The sequence below is a fragment of the Hypanus sabinus genome, chromosome 10 (assembly GCF_030144855.1).
Source record: "Hypanus sabinus isolate sHypSab1 chromosome 10, sHypSab1.hap1, whole genome shotgun sequence".
NCBI classification, from domain to species: Eukaryota; Metazoa; Chordata; class Chondrichthyes; order Myliobatiformes; family Dasyatidae; genus Hypanus; species Hypanus sabinus.
The window spans coordinates 48,738,269-48,753,382 of record NC_082715.1 but is presented as its reverse complement, the minus strand read 5'-3'; the positions used below and the strand labels follow the sequence as shown (position 1 = coordinate 48,753,382).

The 15,114-nt window shown below is 38.9% G+C and overlaps 1 protein-coding gene across 10 annotated transcripts in view; it reads right to left on the bottom strand.

Annotated features, from left to right (window-relative positions):
• The window catches only part of LOC132400639 (kelch-like protein 29), a 436,778-nt gene that overhangs the window by 344,247 nt on the left and 77,417 nt on the right, over positions 1-15,114 (bottom strand). Inside the window, exon 1 of one of the 10 annotated variants that reach the window (XM_059981811.1) lies at positions 12,792-12,828. The exons of the other annotated variants lie outside the window; for them this stretch is intronic. The gene's annotated coding sequence lies outside the window, so the exon portion shown is untranslated. Of the gene's footprint in view, positions 1-12,791; positions 12,829-15,114 lie in introns of those variants that run through there. 10 annotated transcript variants of the gene reach the window in all.

Genomic DNA, 15,114 nt, shown 5'->3' with positions numbered 1-15,114 from the left:
GCTTTCCACTTCCTTGTAGCCAAAGTTCACCGCATATTTAAGATGTTCAGACTGGCTGTAAATAACAACACAGATGCCTCCAGTTAGATTGACTTACAATCACAATAAGACTTGTGCTTGGACAGCCCACCTATTTAGACAGTGAATGAGGAACCTGCTAAGTTTAACTCTTTGTGTCAGTGATTTGGCATGTTTTTCCTTTGAGGCTCCCAGACGGACTTCTACCTTGATGTACCTTGAAGTGCAAAGGGCCTTCACAATAAATGTTTGTTTATCTGAACAACTGTGCTTGTATTTGACCATGTCTGCATTCAAAATATTCTACAGCACATCTACTATACTGCAAAATGTTGCCATAGGAACAAACAATAGCATGTACTTAATGTGGAGAAACTCACTGATAATTTAATTAAATACCTCTATTAACTATTATACTTCATTGAAAGATTCATATTCAAATTCCATCTTATTATGGGCAGCAGCCAAAATTTAAGGCAGTTTCATAAGTTATCCTGAAAGTAGCCAAGAATGAAATGAACCCCAGTGGAAGCAAACTACAGGGTTAATGTGCTACAATGATCCAGAAAATACCGAATTTGCTGGCAGTTTGATGTGGAACCACAGACATTTATTAACACAAGTTACAAAACTTTGCTGGCGATTTATCAGCTGTGTTCCACCGCTGGATGCTGCATGGGCTTCCCGCAGTGAGCTGGGGTTTGTTAGAATTCCTCAGCATAATCGACCTTCAGTTCCTGTCCCAGCTAACACACAATCCACAAGATAGTTCATTTTCGTGGTGACTGTATCGCTGCTAAGGGTAGTCTTTCATTACCATTTTAAAGAGATAAAAAACATTAAGCAAACACAAATGAAAGAATCACTTAAAATTATTTTAATATGTTTTAGTATGTACAGAGACATACTGTATATAAACATGTGAAAATAAAACATAACCGTTTAGACAAGTGACAAAGCCAAGGGCAAATCTTTGCTGCCTATCAAAAGTTTCTAGAGAGATTAAGGCAAGGAAGTTTGTTAGGCTCACTCACCTACTGCATGGTCCAAGTGCCAGCGGGGTTCATCACTCAGCCCTATGACTTATCCATGTGGATCAAGTACAGGACAGTGTGGTCTTCATGTCCTCAAACTCACAGATGATATTGTTCATGTTATAATTATTAAATTCAAGTTCAATTGTCATTCAACCATACATGAATACAGCTAAACAAAACCGCGTTACTCCGGGTGTGAAACAGTACCAACAGTTGCAAACAGCACAAAGCACACACACAAGAAAGCAAGCAGAGATGGTATGACAATCACACAACGCATGCCATCCATCTGCAGTTGCAATTGCAGCCACTCATGATTCAAAAGTACATTTATTATCGAAGTATGTATACAGTATACAACCCCAAGATTTGTACTCTCAAAGGCGGCCACAAAACAAAGAAACACCATGGAACCCGTTCAAAGAAAGCAAACACCCACATGTAAAAAACAGAACAAATCGTGCCAACGGTGAAGTGAATAACACAGAATATTAAAAATCAAACCACAGAGTCCTCAAAATGCTCTACTACAAGTGTTCAGTTTAGTTCTGTTTAACACTGTGTCTTTTGTGAACCACAGGCCACGTTGCCAGTCCACACCGAGGCACCCCAATCAACTTGCACAGAAACAGCAAAAGAGAATAAGCAGAAGCACATGTAACACGAACTGCAGAGTCCTCCAAAAGATGCCCAGAAGCAGCAGCTGTGCTGATCAAACCTTGCAGCATGAGGGAGACTCCTGGACCTTCCCCTGGAAGCAGCGAGTGAGGAGGAGACCAGCCAAATGCTGGCAGATAGCACTGAAAACCCACTTGCCTTCCACCCTCAACCTCATCGACTTCAATCTTGCTCGACGCTTTAGTTGGCAAGGGGTAAGGGAACCGATTATGAGTTCACGCTTTGTTTTTAGGCCTTTCACTCAACTCTCAACCTCGCTGAATTGCCCCGGAGACAGCAAAAGCACCAAAGTGCTCGGTCAGGACAAAAACACATCATCAAAATATAAATTACAGGCTCCAGTCACATGCAGTTTAGTCGTAGAAGCATATTTAAAAGTAGTAATAATTTCATGAACTGTCTGCAGGATATCACATCTTGTTTCCCACTTCCCCCAAACTTAACTTCTTCAATCAGGAAGGTCAGTCTTGTTACTTATGCAAGTGTACCCACACCTCTTTCTTTACAGACATTCATGACTCTCTTTGGCTTTAATCCCTCTACCTTTATTTCTCCTCCTTGCCTTCACACCTACCCACTACTTGTCTGACAAATGTTACCGTTTTCAAAATCCTACTTGAATACTATTTGTCTGACTAGGTGCTTGCTATCACACCACCATGTTCAAGAACAGTTACTACCCCTCAATCACCATGCTCTTGAACAAAAGGGGATAACTACACTCATTTATGAACACCTATCTTGTTATTTCATACTAGTTATTTATTGCTACTTATTTATTTATCTATCGGCATTTGCACAGTTTGTTTAGTTTACAGATCCTGTTTACAGTTACTGTTCGATAGATTTACTAAGTATGCCTGCAGAAAAAGAATCTCAGGTTTGTATGTGGTGACATGTATGTATTCTGATAATAAATTTTGAACTTTATCTTTCATCCTTTGCATATGATCCAATTAGCTTTGTCTACTTCTGAATTCCCTTGCATATTTTTCTATTTTGAATGAGGTAAAATATTAAGGCTGTTTTCTGAGTATTCTAATACTCCAGTTAATTCAAAACCATTCCCCAAATACTACCTACGATCTTTGACTCCTTCCATTTGAGGAACAAAAGTCAGGAAATTTGAAGTATAGGCAAGCCAAAAATAACAAGAGTGGAAAAGGTAAAGTCTTCATATTTCCTTTGGAAACTTCCAGCTTTACATGCTGTCCAGTAAGTACATTCTGAGGTTCAGCCCACAAAACAGACTAAACCTCTCTCTGGAGTTAAAAATCTGGATTTTTAAAAGTTTAATTTCACAAACGTTTTGCTCCAGTAGTATTTCAGAATATGCAAAATAAATAAGGCTGCTTTGCATGCTCCAGAAGTTTAAAACCAACAAATAGAGGCTAGTCACTCTACAAAACACTTCTAAATTGTATATAGTTTTAGAAGGAATAAAACCCTAGAAATGAATAGGCTCGTAGAACAATCTAAATGACTGACAGAAGATGCTTGTCTATTCATAGTAACAAAATTCTAGATTTTGACCTTTTTAGAAAGGTCAACATGATGATACACTTAAAATAACCTATTATAAAATATATAAAGTGACCTTACAAATGGAATACTTGTACATATTTGTCTGGACAATTATTCCTGCCCACTTAGTGCACTTGTATGGTCACTTCAGCACAGTGTCCACTGGAATAAATTTCAGAGGAAAGGTAATTCACTGATACAATGATGCATTACAATTGGTGTTTAATAATTAGCAAGGAATGTGTGAAGCACAAAAAATGTAAATACTGAAAAAAAATTTAAATACAGAGAATGCTGGAAGTGCACAATGGATCAGGCAACATCTGTAGAGACACTGGAGATCCAGACATTTGCTGCATTGCAAACAAATCAATCCATTTTATATGGCTCTTTCATATTTGAATCCTGAATGTTTTAATATTCTCCCTAAATTCCCACTAACTCTCCCAAATCCCATCACAATACGGGCAATTTACACTGGTGAATTAACCTACCCACCTGCATATCTTTGAGATGTGGGATGAAACACAGAAGACATGAAAAAAATCTCCAGACAGTACTGGAGATGAGGACTGAACCCAGCTTCCTGGTGCTGTACAGGAACAAGTCTACAAGCTGAGTCATTGTGCCACCCTGGTCTAGGACCAGAAAAATGTAAAGAAAAAACCTTTAAAATACTTTAATTAATTTCTTGTGACTTATTTGTAAATAAAGCCTCATTTAAACAAAAATAAACCCTTTGATTAAATAAGATTTGAGAAAATATGTAATTACCTACATTTATCTACCCAATCTATTGGGGTGTGGTCACACACAATTCAGGGTGTGATGATACCCTCATCAGTATCTTTGAACTCTGCCCTTGGACTCTGTCCTCTATAACCCAGGCATTGCAAGGCTGAAAGTTGGACACAAACTGACCTGCATGCTACAGAAAATTGGTATTCTCCATAGAACTTTCATTTCATCTCAGTCCAATGAGATGAGAGAAGAACAAGTGGCATCAAATGTAATATCCCGAAACTAAATTACTAAGGGAAACCAATAAACTCACTTTGTGGTAAGAGTTTTGAGACTCTGTCAAATAGGGGAACAGCTGCTTGTTGATGGAAGGAAGCTATAAACAATTTGAGACTAAAGCTTCCAATACAGGTTGCACATTTATAGAAAATCTGCTTTGTTTTCAATAATAATCTAATTTAAACTTCTGTGAAAAAATAATTATTTTTGAATTTTCAGCATCAAGCCTGATGAAATAAGACAGTTACAAATAGCTAATATGTTAAAGAAGCTGATTAGCAGTAATTAACAATTATAAATTGCTGAAAGCATACTTTCCTTGAAATAAATGTAAAGGTTATGGCCAATCCAGTTAGTGCCCATCTCATAACTTTCAATGGATTGTAATGGTGAGCCTGTCAATTATTGCTTGGGATGCGGCCATACAGTAACAGAACGTTGGTAACTTTCTCATATCTGCAGCTTAACCATATGTCTCCCCATTGAGCTAAGTTCTTGCATCTTTTCTCTGTAAATACGATGGGTTCCATTACTTTGGCAGCAAAATCTGGACTAATAGACTGTCTATATGGATAGTTTTGTCAATGATGCCCTTGCAGTGTGTCTCTGCACAGCGATGCTGTGAGTTAAACAATTTCTCAAAAATCACTTGAGACAGAAGCCTTCTTTAGGGTTTTTAAATTAAATCTCTAAACTTATGAAACTGCATAATGTTAAGTAAACTATGAATTAAATTAAATACAGAATCATCGCACACCTGAAAATATTAATATTATTGATTATTGTCACAGCCAGCATTAACACATACTCTGCACTCCAGATCTACCCAGTGTAAATAACAGTAAACTCATGGTGCAATGATGTTTAAAACAAAACACTTTCTTCAAAATATATCTAATAAATGTTTACAAAAATTAACAAACTTAAGACTCTCAGATATTGCTGTGTCAAGGGCAAATAAAGTGTGGATGGTGATGTGCGTCTTTCCACTGTGCTCCAAATTCAATCAAAACCAATCAGTGCAGGAGATGGTATACGAACTAGCTTACAGTATGTATAGCAAGTAATAATCATGCAAAATGAACTGTGGCTCTAGAGGCCAGAACACTTCCTGCCTGACATCCATAAGATTGCAAACTTATCGACTGAAACTAAAAGTCAAGTGATCTCTTCCCTTTGTCTTTGGTAAAAGGGAATGGTCTCAGACTGGTGTTAAAAACAGTCTCACTACACCATCTTTGACTACTCTCACATCAAGAATAATAGCCTTGATGAAATACATGCTCATGGTAATGTCTGATGAGTAGAGAGATGAAATGATGCTTACCCAGAATGATGATTGTGTGAGTTAACTCCAAAGTGAGTTGTGCCTTCTTAATACAAACTACAATTCGCAGTAGCCCCTCAGAGACGAGAAAGGGGACAGAGTTTACTAAGAGAACTTTATTTTCAGAAAGATTCCAGCTTTGTGATGCACCTCCTTTGCAATAAAACCAGCCTTGGAACTACAAGGATTCCAACTTCACTATATCCTGCGATCCTCAAGTGTGCTGCAGCAGCAATAGCTTTAGTTATACAGAAGATGCAGACCACTTTCTTTTGAGCTGTAGATAGCAGAATTATAATTGTAGGTTCTTGGAAGGTTCAAACCTTTATGATCCTGAAGGGAAGAACACCACTGTTGCCATAGTTCGTGTTTCTTTTTATGGAGTGGGACATCCCACCCATAAGAGTCCAAGGTTAACACTCTTAAAATGAAGTGTCCCTAGTTACTGACTGGAACAGCAAAAGATTAAGCTGTTGATAGTCAATAGATCACCACGACGCGCAAAGGGTCTTTCAGTATTAGCGATATGGAAAGTATGGGTGTCGGTAATGAGGTCCCATCCAAGACCCAGACTGTGCTGCATAGAAGGGAGGTCCTGTCCAAGATCAAGATTCTGTAGACCTTTGGCCAGATCTTCAGACAGGAGGAGACGTGAATGTGGTCTTATGCAGTCTGAGATTAGACTGTGCCACCATGGCTTGTACTGATTGCAGAACGCTGACCATGACTTCTGTACTAGGAGGTGATTTAAAAACACTATCAGCATAGAAATGCCATTTTATGCACATGCTTCTGTCTGAATTCCTTCTCTCCCTAGATAGTTGTCCTCTTAAGGTCAAATGCTACAGCTGGCAAGGGACAATTACCAAATACATGAACTTTCATACAGTACTCCAGAATCTCGTTGTCCAGTTGGTGGTCATGAAACCAAGTAGTCTTGACGGCTCTCTCTCACTAGAAAGCTGTGCAACGTTTGTGCTATCTCTGCAATTGACTCAGTTCTGAAGTGCATGAGGATCCTGAGCAGACTGTTATTGAGGTCTGGACCCCACAAGAGCACACTGTTCAGTGACTTGCCTTTGAAATGCACACTTGAATCAAAGGTGATCTGTATTTGCGCAGGTTTATGGGGGTGGGAAACACCAAATTTGGGCAGATACCAGTTTTCTTTGTTGGCATCTGGTGGAGGAGCCAGCTCAGCATGATGGTTCCTGAAGGGTCTCTCCATGAAGTCCATGTAATGGTCTTTCTTTATCAGCTTCGATCTCAATATTCAAGTGAGGGCCACGAGTCAACCAAAGGCCCGCTCACTGGTGTTTGGTAGGAGTTGTCACAGTGAGCAAAAAGGAAGGTGGAGCTACCCAACTGTTTGACTTGTCTTTGCCAATCTCCTTGTTCATGATTTGAAGGGAAACACCATCAATGATAGAAGACGCCAGATAATAATCATGTTCTGAGTGACAGTAGACCAGCTTGCCTAGATCTGGTTGAGCACAGAGGCAAGTATGACAGGGTGCTTGGTTTGTTTACCTACAATCTTCTCTTTCATACAGATTCTACTCTCACAGGGTCCAAAGTTCTCCAGGACAGTCTCACATGTGCTGGCAGTGAGCTGATAAGTAACATTGAGGCAGATTTCACACACTGTGACCCAAGCCAGGTCCAGTTGCTGACCACTGCACTGTTCACACACCTTATGTTTATGCATGGTGTCTGTGCCTAGCAACAGGAGAATCTCAGAAGAGTTGGTGAGGGGGTGGGTGGATCTCGTCAGTTATGGCCTTAAGATGTGAATGACTGCTTGCTGGGAGCTGGAATTTCAGGCCTGTTGTTAGGAATATGGTCACACAATGAAGTTCAGCAAAGGAAAGCAGACCGTTCCCCCCCCTCCCCCATTGAGTCCAAGACAAATCCACTGGCTCTTCTTTCAATAACTTCTGATATTCCAGAATGTGCCTTTAGAATGCAAGTGGAAACAGAACTTTGAAAACTGAAAATGTCAAAGAATATTGATTTTGCCAATGACACACTGCTCTAAAATGTATGCCTTTATATTTTGCTCAGGATGTCCTTTCGCATAGATGTTGACTAGACAAATTTTAGAGCAGGATTTGCTTTAGAGGCGTTTACTTCTGTGTATGAGAAAGCAGCTACATCTGATGGCTGCTTAGCTGGCTCCTACCGTACTCGGCTGAGGGTGTGCTGGAACCAATCATAACCCAAGGTACCAGCCCTGAATGTAGTGCTGACATGTGCTGGTTACTGTTGCACTCAGTGCAGTGTCTGATGGGTTTACAGTCTTTTGCTTGGGTACCGTTTAAACACAACATTTGTAACAAATTGAACATTCATTTAGAAAGCATCTTTGGTCTATGAGCAGTTTTTTTTCTGAAATTTCTGCATTTCCTTAATTGGTGAGGTTTCTTGTGGATGGGGCATTGCCTATTAGGGTTCATGATAGAATTTTCTACTTCAGTTTTGTTGACTATGATAGGGACTTCAGTTTTTCACGCTTTTGCTGGAGGCTTCTCTTTGAATGATGCATTACTGAAAGTTAAGAGCATTAAAATGGAGGCATTTCATATTTCTGTATGGTGGTAGATGAATTCCACAAAGAATGAAAATGGCGGTTGGGGTCAGGATGTTCCGTTTTATACTTGAACCCTTCAATCATCCACTGTTCTTGCATATTGTTTGGTAGCTTCTCCACTATAGGGTTTATTGCAAATGTTGTGTTGAAGAAACTCCGTCCCAGTAGGTAACCCTCTTTTTTTGTGGCTTGCATTTCCTCCAACAGGTCTGCACGTTTCCGTAACTTCCATGGTTCTTTGTGTGAAAACTTTGGAAAATCAGTCTGCTGAAGAAGGACTCTTCAATTGCCTCTGGAGAGCCATAGCTCACAACCAGTTTCTTCCTAAGCATTTGTAATCCTGCAGCTGGATTATTAATGTGAACTGTTCTAACCCTTCGTGCATATTGTAGTGACTTCCCACACAAGCCACTTACAGAGGAAGTCTAGCTCGTCACTAGGTTTGAGACTTAATATTTGCACAGCATCATGAAAGCCTGACTGGTTGTTAAACACTTGATCCTGCTGTGATTAGGTCTTGACAAGCCAAATACCAAGCCAAATCTCAAGCACCTGCCTCTCCTGAATGACAGCATTGTGGAGACTGGTTTGCCAAATCTGTCTCCTGGGATGGGTGGGAGTTCAGTCTGTCCACATTTGTGAAGATCGGATTGGCATCAGTAGTAAATCTTGACTGAGGTCTTTGCAGTGATGAAACTGCAAAAAGGGGGTATTGTGGATCTTTGCTGTTGTAAGCTTTGACTGTCAATACCTGGACGATGTGAAAAAAGTGACTGTGAGGTACAGACAGCTCCTTCATGTAAAGCTGGAGCACTGTTTTTTTTTTAAATAGCCAAAATACATTTGGACATATTTCTTAGTAAGTAAGATGCATTAGCTGGTGTGAAAGAGAACAGAATTGAATAGAGGATCACCTTATGCCTGAAAATACCAATATTGATGATTATTCTCACAACTGGTGTTAAACCAAGGGAATGCTCATAGGCAACACTCCACAACTATGCCATGCAAATAAAATTAAACTCGTGGCACAATAAACATAACAAAAAACTTCCCTCAAAATACATGTACTAAATGGTTACCATATTAATAAACTTAAAATTCATAGATATTGCTGTTTCCAAGCCAAATAAAGAATAAATAGAGATGTGTATCTCAAAACTAAACCATGTAGGAAATGATATATGGGGGATGGGGGGGGGGGGGGAAGAGGGGTGTGTGTGTGTGCGAGAGAGAGAGAGAATTTATATATTGTGTTTTTATTTATATATATATATATATATATATATATATATATACACACATACATACACACACATATTTAAAAAACAGCTTACAGTAGGCATGGTTCATAGCAAATGAACAGTCTCTTGAGGCCAGAACAATGTGTTTCACTGTCACAATGTTTTCTCCACAAAACAACTTCATCAAAATTCAAAATAATTGACTTTCTTCCACTGAATACCTTGGGGATGCTTAATGGACATGTGTACCAGTTATCTTATATATTTATTCTGTTCTTTATGTTATTGTGTATTTCTGAGCTGCATTTGAGCCAGGACAACAATTATTTTGTTGTCTTTTACAATTGTCTACTGGAAATGACAATAAACAATCATGAATCTTGAGGTATGCTGTAGTACCAATTGTAAAAGACAATGTTATAGAATTTAAGTATAACTGATCTTTGATAGACACCAAGATATTCTTCAAGTTAGTTTTCAAATTACATTTTCAATCCTGCCAAGGTTTCCCATTTGGCACAAGCTGTCCTAAGGAGAATTAGTACAAGACAAATAGCTTAACAATCTCGGTTAAAATTTATCTAAATGACAATGGATCATTTCCCCCACCCCCCCTCAGAAATATGTTCTCCTGGAAGTCTTTTAGGCAAACATCTCAGCAATTGTTCTAAAGGTTGATGACCCTAAAGGGATTAGGTTCTTTAGAATAATAATTAAACAGAAGCATAACTGCATCTTCAGCTCAGCAGAGCTATTCCTTTTGACTTCAGTGGGATTACTTCCCGAGGTAAAGGAAAGCATGCAGACCAACCATAAAACATATTTCACACTGCCCATCAAGAATGAATTTTTAAGCAAAGGTAATTACCCTACTGTTTCATTGCCACTGAAGTACTCATTTGCTGGCTCTATGGGCAAGTTGGGCAGCTTGCTATTCTTGATTAACATCTGTTATTTTACAAAGCATTCTGCTCACACAATCAAGATATAGTATCTAATCCCACTGTACTAAGGTGATTGAAGTGTAGTTTATGCACTACTGATGTTTGCATTGGGCAGCTGCAATGCTCATTCCCAATTCCACAGCTTTCTACGATACATGTAAATAGTGTAAACAAAAGTAGGGAAGATGAGTATGAATCTCTGTCAATGGTTGATATTAAAGGAAGAAAATTGAAAGCTTGAAGACATCAACAGATTGGTTAGCTGGGTGAATAAGTAAGAAATGGAATTCTGTCAAGGAAATATCAGAAAATGCATGGGGGTAGAGAAAGCAAAAGTACATACTGAGCATCTTTGTTAAATTGGTTTATTATTGACTAGAACCCCCATGCTGGCTTTGATGGCAAGATCAACAAAGCTACTCCAACTCCCAACTCCAATCATCTTGTAATGCATTCTGTCTCTTCAGCCATATCTGTGAGGTGAAGCATACATTATTTGTACCAAATTACAGCTCATCTTGCATACCACCCAAACAAATGATTTCATTACAACTATGCATTGAGGTAGGATGGAGGAAGTGGAGATAGATAGAAAAAATGCAAAGTTATGAGAAGACAGATTGTAAAGTTAAGAGTCCATCCTAACATACTAAGGGACTGTTCAATAGACCCATAACAGGATAATATTAAAGAGGAGACCAAAACTTTCTTCAAATACACAAAGTGTAAAAGGGGAGCGAGAGTGGATATTGGACTGTTGGAAAATGATGATGAAAAGGTAGTTATGGGGGACAAGGAAATGGCAGACGAATTGAATAAGTATTTTGCATCAGTTTTCATGGTAGAATTCACTAGCAGTATGTTGAAAGTTCCAAAGTGTCAGGAGTGAGAAGTGTGTGAATTGGCCATTACTAGGAAGAAGATTCTTGCAAAACTGAAAGGTCTGAACAAAAAATAAGTCAGCTGGATCAGATGGTGTATACCCCAGGGTTCTGAAAGAGATGGATGAAGATAACATTGAGCATTAGTAATAATCTTTCAATTACTTGTAAATATCACTCCACTCTTCAAGAAGAGTCAGAAAAGAAATAATTATAGACCAATTAATCTGATCTTCGCGGTTGGGAAGATGTTGGAGTCGATTGTTAAGGTTGTGGTTTCAGGGTACTTGGAGACTCATGATAAAATAGGGTGAAGTCAGCATGGTTTCTCAAAGGGAAAAACTTGCATGACAAACCTGTTGGGGTGTATGATGTAGTCTAGCGTAGTTTTTGTGTTGGTTTACGTAGTTCAGTGTAGTCCTGGTCCTGAAAAACGTTGTCTCGTTTTTACTGTGTACTGTCACAGCAGTTATGGCAGAAACGACAATAAAAAGCAACTTGAAATAACAAGCAGGATAGACTAGGAGAATTGGGTGATGTTGCATACTTGGATTATAAGGAGGCCTTTGATAAGGTGCCACATGTGAGACTGTTTAACAAGTTAGGAGCCTATGGTATTACAGGAAAGCTTCTATCATAGATAAAACAGTGGCTAATTGACAGAAGGCAGAGTGAGAATAAAGGGAGCCTTTTCCGCTTGGCTGCCAATGGCTAATGGTGTTCCATAGGGATCTGTATTGGGACAGCTTCTTTTAATGGCATATGGTAATGACCTGGATGACAGAATTGATAGCTTTTTTTTACAAAGTTTGCAGATGATATGAAGATAGCTGGAAGGACAAGTCACTTTGAGGAAGTAGACAGGCCACAGAAGGATGAGGACAGATTAGGAGAATGAGCAAAGAAGTGGCAGATGGAATACAGTGTCGGGAAGTGTATGGTCATGCACTTTGGTAGAAGAAATGAAAGGGCTAACTATTTTCTAATGGAGAGAAAATTCAAAAATCTGAGACTTGGGCGGAAAAGATAAAGTATGTATATGGCTCATGGTAGGTAAAATATACCCAAAGTAACCCAAATGAAAGAGAGGTGTAGTGTTCCATGAACTTAAAACCATTTCTTATTGCTCAACAGGTGCTTTGATGAATTATAATATTTCCAATATTCAATAATACAAGTATACATTAAGAGTCCTCTCAACTGGCAACTTATGAGTAGGGAAAATTTGCAAAACTATAACAGCAACAAATAATATTAGAATAAACCTCAGATGTCTATGTGCTTTAAGTTTTCTGGCTGGTTATTGATTTGCTGCCGTTGTCCAGTAGTGTAGGAACTGTGACCAAGAGGTTATTAGCACATTAACCAGAGTACTTATTGTCCTCATTCGATACCACTTTAGCTCACTTGCAGTGGCTAGTGTGTATCACTTACTGTTACCACTGAGTTGGTAATTAACAGCACTTGATAAGGATCTTCACATTTAGCTCCCATTGGATCCTTATGAGGTTCAGTAATGAGGACCTACTTGCCAGGAATCAGGATATGTCCTCCTGTTGGGTCCTCCTAGGCAGCAGAAACCTGTTGAGAAGCAGACTGAACAGCTTGAGTTAATTTTGCACAATAGTTAACTAAACTGTCTGCAATAATATGTAGAACATCGAAATCTACAGCACATTATAGGCCCTTCAGCCCACAATGTTGTGCCACCCACGTAACCTACTCCAGACGATGGATCTACCACTAGCTTGCCAACACATTGATTAACAACAGTTTTAAATTCAGTCCTCTGTGTATTCACTGTCTTGGTCTTTATTGGAGCAAGCTGCTGACCTTATTGTTCTATCACTGCCATCCTCACTTGAGTCACGAGGGACCAACAGAGAGTCCATGTCATGCCATCCTGTAATTCTTCAGAATTCAGATGGTGTCATTGCCTTGGGAGACTGACCAATGTAGGTTGTAATTCTCCAAAGCTTGGATGGTGGGTGCTGTATAGGGAGATTGTTCAATGTGACCTGTGATTCCTGAGGCAGAGCTTCAGAAGTAGGTGATTCCCTGGGTGGAGTGCAGACAATCACAGGAAATGTCACTAACATGGATGCCTCCTTGGAGTCAGGGGTGTGCTTTCTTACATTTTAACTTCAACAGAATAAAAAACATAAGGGATTGTGCAGATGCTGGAAATCCAGAGCAACACACACAAACACAAGATCCTAAAGGGGGTGGGGGGGGGGGGGTGTGTGTGTGTGTGTGTGTGTGTGTGTGTGTGTGTGTGTGTGTGTGTGTGTGTGTGTGTGTGTGTGTGTGTGTGTGTGTGTGTGTGTGTGTGTGTGTGTGTGTGTGTGTGTCTTCAAATGAATTACCTTACGTTATTCAATCGTTCGGTTAATGCAAAGATTTGCACTGTAGACTTTTTACAGTCTCTACATGCTGTTTCTGTAGTTTATCACAAGTTTCATGGTTCTTCCAATTAGTAAAAAGACTTTACTCATCCTGTTAACTCTTTCAATTGCTCACACATTCCATCAAACCAACCATGCAATCTTATCCCTATATCAGTAGCGGCCTTTTCTGAATCCTAATGCACGCCTTCTTATTCTTAAAAAACTTAAGAAAATTGGTACTTTTAATCTAGACTCTTTCCATTAATTTTATCAAACAGATGTTTTATTCAGGTCCTTGGTAGGTTTCGCAACTTGGCTTTTGTTTGATTCTGTCTTAATTCATATATAATTTTTATTACTTTGATAGTAATCTCAAAATTTTATCAGGTTGTCCTGCAACCGGAATTTAACTCTTTTTCCCCATACTCCACTAGCTTGCATGTATTTAGGTTTTCCTACACATTCAACTGGCTTGCACAAATTTATCATTTTATCCGTGCTCTATTGCTTGCACGAATTTAATATTTTTTAATGATCTACCGTCTTTTTTTAATGATCCACACTCACACGGTTTTGCACGAAGCTCTACCAGGTTGCATTAAGTAGAGATCTGTTTCTAAACATTAAAACACAGCAGTCCTCACTCCTAACTCCCATCTGATGTTCAAAGTCAGAACCCATTTTTCTCACAGACAGCAGAGGAACACAAGGGGAACACGCTTACCCCTTTAGTTTAGGCACCAAACATTACATGTTTGTCCAGATAATTATTGCAAGTTCTAGACTCAATCCTGCTGACTAGGCCAACTGATGGATTTTGGTGTCTAAATCCAAGATACTTCATGAAGTCACGAAAGAGGTGTAAAATTTCTTGCTTCATGATCATTAATTAAAAGTTGAAAGAACAGGAACAGAACAGTGACAGATGCCTACCACTTAAAGACAGAAACTAAAGATGATACCTAGCATAAAACAGCTACTTTTAAACCTCAAGAAAAATTCCATTCATATCTATAGATAATAATAAACCAATTAGAAAATACTTATTCAATACTGCAGCAAAATTTAACCAATGAGAAAACGCTTATTAACAATGAAACTTCACAAAGAAGCTTCCATAGGGGCATATTAAACTGTTATGTGCATACTATAGCCACTAGAAATCATAGTAAGCAATTAATTGTAAGTACTGTAACATGAAATATAAGCAAATAATCTCTCATTTTCATTTGCAGTTTAACAGTCGGATCTAACCAACCAGAATAATCACGGTGGAGATGTTGCTGCTGATCCTTACTAATTGGGATCTGTTGGTTAGAAAGTCAAGAACCCATCTGCAAGTGATATGCTGAGTCCCAGAGTATGGAGACAAGTTTGCTAGGAATGATATTATTGAGGGTTCAGCGGTGGTTGAGAAACAATAGTCTAAATGTTGGTGTTTTTGATGGCCAGAAGCTTCAAAGA